General features: G+C 35.9%; 1 protein-coding gene across 2 annotated transcripts in view; it reads left to right on the top strand.

Moving 5' to 3' along the window:
- Positions 1-7,925, top strand: part of LOC102858384 (fibroblast growth factor 14-like) — a 936,720-nt gene that overhangs the window by 778,024 nt on the left and 150,771 nt on the right. The gene's annotated exons all lie outside the window — the stretch shown is intronic.

The following is a 7,925-nucleotide window of genomic DNA, read 5'->3' as shown; positions in this document are numbered from 1 at the left end:
ACGAGCAGCATGGGGGCAGGTGTGGTTCATCACGGTCTTCTGTGCAGCTCTGTCATTTAAAGAGTTTGGTGACCCTAACCTCATAGATCTTTTAATTGACTGCTGCATAAGGTACTGTGTTAGGAAGCATTTTTCTCAGTTGTGTGGTTTTATAGTTCCCTCTGATCCAGCTTTACAAAATACGTAATATATACACATTTTACGAGTAATAATAGACTATTAAAATCTAATCACTCTGTTTCCCAACAAGGCCATTCCCAGGATGCAGCCCCTTCTGTGGTCTGTTCCCAATGCCCCTCACTTTCCCTGCCTCAACCGAGAGGCCTGACGGCTGGGTTCATCATCTTGAGGATTTTCCTCAAGAGTGATGATTAATTGAAGGACAAAGCCCCCCTCTGAACTGACAGAACAATGTTTATGCTAAACTGAAGACACTTTAGGTCACATCAGTTTGGAAGCTGTAAGAAACATGTGTCATCTCAAGGTTCAGTCCTTTTCAGTTTTGCCTCAATTCTCTTAGGTACAAATGGTTAAGCACTTGGTTTCTAAATAAAAGGTCAGCAGTTTGAACCTCTTGGACATTCCACTTTGAGGAAGAAAGATGTGCCAGTCCACTTCCATAGAAATCACAGCTTTGGAGGCCTGAGGGGACAGTTCTTCTCTGTCCTAAAGACTCAGACTTTGATTCCTAATCAGCAACCTTCTATCAGATTTCTGAGTCTAAATCTTCACAGGAGGGCACTGCCCATCTTCTATAGAGTGGCTGGTGGATCTGAAGCGCTGGAGATGTCTAGCTAGCAGTTCAACAAGGTACGGACTATGCCAGCAGAACTCCTCTGTTCTGTAAGGTCACTATGAATATGAGTAGATCTGACAACAGTAGATTTTTGGTATTAGTACAGTTCTACTCACGAGACACTAGAATTCAATGATTTAAAGGAAAATAGCACTGCTCCTCCACACTGACTGGATAACAGCCCCACTGTTAACAACAAACCATAAAAAAGTTTAATAAATGATTAAAAATATAGCAAAAAAGGAATGATATATTTCTTTATAGCTGATTTTCCTTTCCTTATACTTCTATTACAGCCATCCTTTAGTTCAGATACCACAACTCCATGTAGTAGATAAAATGATTATAATTTTGTACTTTTATATTAAACAGTGAATATTCAAGGAAATAATGGAGCTTACCTAATATTCCCCCATATAGTAATAAGTAGTTGATCCAAGAGCCGATCTCTTCTCATCCCTGTGCTATAATGAAAGAACAAGCAAACAAAGGTTCAGAAGCCTGTGGTCCTGGTTTTAGTCTATATTCTAGTGATTGTTAACTGAAAGATTATGAAAACAATACATAATTATTTTGAGTCTCATTTAATGAACCTATAGTAAAGTGAAAACAATAGTCTCACATCATGGATTTGTTATGAGGATTAAAAACAATAATATACTAAATTTGCCATGAACTATTGTTGTTGTGAGGTCCCCATATACAACTTCACACTATATATAATGGAATGCTGTTTGGTCCCACATCATTTTCACAGTCTCTGTCGTGCTTGATCCATAAAGCTTGAACAACTACAGTGTAAATTCATGTGAAAAAAGAAAATTGACAAAGGAAAAAATAATGTAAAATAGAACATTTATGAATGATTGTATCAAACAAAATGTAAATGAAAGATTGTATAAAACAGAATGTATGTGAATGAAATATAATGTAAATGAATTATTCTATGAAAACCAAAAAAATATTTTTAAATAAAATTAAAAAAAATTAAGGTCTTCACCTTGGCCTAGTGGTAAGAAGCTATGCTGTAATCCCAAAGACAGATGGTTTGAGGCCACTAATCACTCCATGGGAGAAGGATGGGCAATTTCCTTCCATAGAATTAAACTGCCTCTATAAACCCGCTGAAGGGTCAGCTGTGGATTGATTCTGACTCTATGGTGCACAACAACAACATACATTACCAAACATGTTCTATCTGGAGAGACTAGCCCCTTCTGATAGCTTGTGTAGAGTGTATAAAACGAAGTCTTACCATCCCTACTTCTAATAAGCAGTCTGGCTATCCTTCTTCCAGAACAGAGCTGTTTGTCGTTTTGGCAGTGCAGGGAATATTCAGTATGCTTCACCAACATCACAATTTAAAGCCGTCCGTTCTTTCTTTATATCTTATTCATTGTCCCACCTTCCTACACATGTGACACAGTTGAGACAATCATGGCTTGGGTCACTTGTACCTTAGCCCTCAAATTGACATCCTGCAGTGTGTCTTTGGCTTTTGTTGATTGTAGACACAAGTAGGGTGGAATTCTTGGCCACTTCAGTCTTCCTGGTATATGGTATAAATTTGCTAAATATAACTTTTATCTTTAATCTGGAGTCCACTGTGAGGTGGTGATGTGATTGTTCAACTACAGAAATTGATCCCCAAGTTTTTCCAACATCAAAAGACCTTGGTGGTAACATTAGGCCTGCATCATTAAATTTCCTGAATAATGTTTTTCTCTTCTCTATGGAAATGTGGAAATAGATTGTAAATACCATATTTTATATTTCTTACCAATATATAAAAAATTCTTTGAAGAGAAATTGATTATAGTGACAAGTTAATTTATATTTGCATAGGGGAGAAGAAAAAGTAATTCATTATCTTTTATACCACAATTAAAGTTCTTATTTTAAGGACTCTGCTGTTTGTTATTGTGTTATTTCTATTCTCTGTCTTATTGTGTTTGGCATTTCTTTGCAAATTAACCACAGCAGAACCCTGTGATAACACCTTATGAATTCAGGAAACTGAATTCACACAGATTCAGTCAAAACTGATATCACCTTGCTCTTTGACACCTGAATTTTAAAAACATTTTCCCCACCGAGATGTATAATAACTAGGCAGTTTATGAGCTAGTTTGTCCTTTTTCTCTGTTTGTGTTTCCTGTGAAGACTTTTATATGGAAACTGTATTGTTTTGTTTTGATTTTTTTTCAGTTCTGCTTTATCTCCCTAGGTCTCAATTCTTATCCACAGTACTCATTAGATATATCTCTCCAACCAGGGATAAATAACAAACATTTGGATTCGGAGTATCAGGAACAGTAATCATAGATCCTGTAAAGTAAAAACCACAAATAAAATTAATTTTCCAGCCTTGACTTAATTTGTCATCAATAATCCTAATGCCTTTTGTGGTAAAATTTGCTGGTTTGGGTAAAATTTGCTGGTTTAGTGTTTTTTGTTTTGGGTTCTTTTTATACTATTCTTGTTACCAAATGCTAGTCAGTTAAGTCCAACTCATGGAGATCGTGAGTTTAGAGTTGAGATTTCAAGATTGTCACCTTTCAGAATCAGACAGCCATGAATGTCTTCTGAAAAACAACGGGGAAGGTTTGAATTGCCAATCTTTCTGTTATAGTCAAGTTCTTAACTCTTTGTATCATCTAGAGACTCTGTGATATTAATTGAGTCTCTGGAGTGGCAACTACTTCCTAAATAACATGCCTCTGGAAACTCTATGAACTTTAATAAAGGTCGGTAGTTGTAGAGGATTTCATGCCTTTTTTTCATAGGGTTGCTATAAGCCGTGCTTGACTTGAAGGCAATCAACAACAACAACAACAATGAGACTCTAGGAGTGCTGGTGGCCTAGTGGCAAGAAACTACACTATAATCCTGAAGGAACATAGTTCAAGGCCACCATCTACTTTGTGGGAGAAGGATGATCAATCTCCTCCCTTGTGATTAACTGCCTCTGAAAATCTGCTGGAGGGTCACCTATGGGTCAGTTCCAGTTCTAGGGTGGTACACAACCACAACAATGAGACAACAGAAAAGAAATGAGAGAACTAGAGTGTAGTTAAGAAAGTTCTCCATATTATCCCTTCCTAAGTACGTATATCTGTGTTTCATTGATTATGCAAATGTGTTTGACTGTGTGGATCATAACAAACTGTGGCTGACTCTGAGAAGAAAGGGAATCCCAGAACATTTAATCGTGCTAATGCGAAGCCTATACTTGGACGAAGAGGCAGTGGTCAGAACAGAGCAGGGTAACACTGCATGGTTCAAAATTGGGAAGGGTGTATGCCAGGGATGCGTCCTATCTCCATATCTTTTCAACCTGTATGCAGAGCAGATAATCCAAGAGGCTGGGTTCTATGAGGAGAAGTGTGGCGTCAGGATTGGTGGAAGATCTGAATTATGCAGATGACCCAACCATGCTCCTTGAAACTGAGGAGGACCTGATAAACTGGCTGCAGAGGGTCAAGGACTGCAGCCTTCAGTATGGACTGAGGCTCAATGTCAAGAAGACAAAGATTCTCACCACTGGACCAAGTGGCAGCATCAGGATGGATGGTGAAGAGATTGAGATTGTTCACAGCATCAGTTTGCTTGGATCCACGGTCAACACTCTTGGCACCAGCAGCCAGGAAATGAAAAAACATATTGCAATGGGAAAGTCTGCTGTTAGGGACCTCTCTAAAGTACTCAAGAGCAACGGTGTGTCTATGGAGACTAAGGTGTGTCTGATACAGGCCATGGTCTTTGCAATCACTTGCTATGCATCAGAGAGTTGGACAATGACTAGGGACGATAGAATGAGAATTGATACCTTTGAGTTGTGGTGCTGGAGAAGAGTATTGAATATACCATGGACTGCCAAGAAAACAAACAGATTCATCCTGGAGAGGGTTAAACCAGGCTACTCCTTGGAGGCAAGGATTCTGAGGCTTCGTCTGACATACTTTGGACATGCTGCCAGGAGGGACAGGTCCTTGGAGAGGGACATCATGCTTGGGAGGGTGGAGGGACAGCGCAGGAAGGGAAGACCCTCTATGAGGTGGATTGATTCAATGACTGGGGTAATTGAGATGGGTGTGTCAGAGGCAGTGCGATTGGCACAGGATAGAGCAGAGTTTAGGGCTGTTGTACATAAGGTCACTATGAGTCGCAAGACATAAGGTCACTATGAGACTCAACGGCACATAACAACAACAACAACAACAAATACATGTCTAAGATTATATAAGGCTAAAGAAAATTTGTAGAAATTTCCTTAAAATATGTTCATTTTTAAAGCAGAGATATATTCATCCCTATTTACTGAGTGTAATTGTAATAAAGTGAAAGCATGTCAGAGATTGAATGAATCTATGTATTAAACCCATCCAGTTACTCATGTTATTATGATTCTTATGAATTTAATCTAAAAATTAGAGTCTCTGTACAAATATGTAGAATTCAGGGCCCTATGGTGAATAGCAGGGATACAGGAACAATTTTTCAGTTTTTATTTTGGAAGTTCATGATTACATTGATCATAAGATAATTATTAAGAAGTATGTTTTTTTCTCTTTTCCTTGTCAATAAAGGGAGGGAAATTATTATTATTAAAGTATATAATTCCATGAATTGTTTAACAGTTGATGAGTAATATATGGATTAGTTACCAGGGATATACATGTTGATTTTAAATTATTTGAAAATGGGATTCTACCACCATATTTCATTTTTCAAAGAGCAAATTCGCCTTATGGAAATTATCTACAGTGCTGTGTTTAAATCAAAGATGGAGAAGCAGTAGCATACTGTTGGCATTTTGGATGTAATGAGATTTTCAAATAAACATGTAAAAGGAAGTACAACTATTGCTTTAAAACATTTGCTAATCAATCTTGTCATGGTTGTTGTCATTTTTAAATTATTCAGAATGACACATGAATACACAAATCTGCATACACACAGTTCTGAAATTGCCCAGTGAAAACCCAGTAGATGAAGGCTATTCTGTAGATCACAGTGTTGATGCAGGACCAGGCAGTGTTTCTGTTATTTGTGCAAGGAATCATCGTGAATCAGAGTGCAATTGATAGTAGCTAACAGCAACAACATTATATGTATTTATTATGTGTGCATTATTTGGAACACGTATTTTATTTGTTTGAATGGATTGTATTGGTATGGAAGAAAAGAGAATAAGTTGTATAATAATTCAGATCTGACTCTGAATATATATTTTAGCTTTCGTAAGAGGATCATACCATAGGATTATACATTCTTTTAACAGTATACATCACACTTGCATGTATTTTGTTTAAATTTACTCACAATTATTTAAGTTTATGTCTGTAACTGAAGAAGACTTATAGTAGTAAAAACATGTGTTGATGTGATTCAATCAATGAAACAAAAAGGAAAATTTGTGTCTTTGTCGTACACCAATTAAGTGAGCAAAGATTTTTAATTTCATACTCTCAGTAAGAAGCTGCACTTCAATCCTAAAGGCACATGCTTCAAATCCATCAGCTGCTTCGTGAGAGAAGGATGGGCAAGGCAATCTCCTCCCATGTGATTAACTACCTGTGGAGGGTCAGCTATGTGGAGGGTCTAACTCTATGGTACACCACAACAACAATGATAATCACGAATGGCCTCAAACTCACAGACACTTTAACATACAACAAAACCTCAATACATACTTAGGCTGAAGAAAAATTGTGCTATCATCCTCTAACCATTCCAGATAAACTAGATGAAAACTTCTTTCACAGATACATTTTCACCTAAAACTTATGAAAAGATTTACCCTTTTAAATGTTAGAAATTATAGATAGCACTTATAAAGGCATTTACAGGTGACATGTGATAGCTGGCTTCAAAAAAAGAATTATACTCTATATTTTATATTTTATTATAGTAAATTATACCCTTCATTTGAAAATATTTTAAAATAAAAGAAATAAATATATTTCTTTTCTTTATTTAATAATTCAAAAATATTTATTTAAACATATTAAATAAATAAATTTAAAATAAAAATTAAAAGAATATTTAGTTTAGGATATCAAATACCAGAATAGGAGGTAGATGTAACACTTCAGTGTCTTTATGGTAATAAGAACTAGCTATTTGTCAGTGTTTGTATTACTGTCTCTAACAGTTTTGTCATCAATGCAAGTCATAAGCATTTTAAATGTAAAGGAAAATGTTTTCTGGTGCTGTACAAAATTTGTTAAAAAAGATGCCATCCATTTTTCAAACGTTGACTTTGAAAGTTAACATTTAAAATAGAGATATTTGTATGTATTATTTCATAGAAAAGTAGAATAGTAAAACTACTCCTTTTCTGACATAAACCATGATTTTCCTAATAACTAAGTTGCCAGATATAGTATTTATTTTTGTATTATTAGCTATCTTAATAAATTTTCACAAAATTAGGCTAATTCTACAGCAAAGGTGCATTTAAGTAGCATCTGTTTCTGTAAGTATAGAGACACTTTATCATTTTAACAACAACAAGAACAACATCACATTTTTTTGTCATAAAATGCATGCCATGGCATGTTTTTTTATGTGTATTTCACCATAATACAAAATCTTAAAAATGCAAAAAAAAAATCTTTGTGGAGAAACAAAAAGAAACCTGGAAAAATGGAAGAATATACCTTGCTTATGGATAGGAAGACTCAACATTGTGAAAATGACACTACCAAAGGCAATCTGCACATCATTTGCAATCCCAAGACAAATACCAATTCCATTCTTCAATGAGATGGAAAAGGCAATCTCCAATTTCATTTAAATGGAAAGAGGCCCCAATAAGCAAAACATTCCTTAAAAAGAGAAACAAGGTAGGAGGCACACTGCCTTGGTGGTCAAGACAGTGTGGTACTGGTACAATGGCAGACACATAGATCAATGGAATAGAATTGAGAAGCTGGAAATCAGCCCATCTACCTTTAGCCAACTGATTTTTATTTTTTATGAAATCAGTTATGTGGGGAAAAAAACAGTCTTTTTAACAAATGGTGTTGGCAAAATCGGAAAACTATCTACAGAAAACTCAAGCAATACCCAAACCTCACTCCATACACAAAAAACCAATTCAAAGTGCATTATGGACCTAGGA

This window comes from Elephantulus edwardii, unplaced genomic scaffold (genome assembly GCF_000299155.1).
Source record: "Elephantulus edwardii isolate Elephantulus edwardi_28Jun2011 unplaced genomic scaffold, EleEdw1.0 scaffold00003, whole genome shotgun sequence".
NCBI classification, from domain to species: Eukaryota; Metazoa; Chordata; class Mammalia; order Macroscelidea; family Macroscelididae; genus Elephantulus; species Elephantulus edwardii.
The sequence above is the reverse complement of the archived record's forward strand: the minus strand, read 5'-3'. Positions and strand labels throughout refer to the sequence as shown.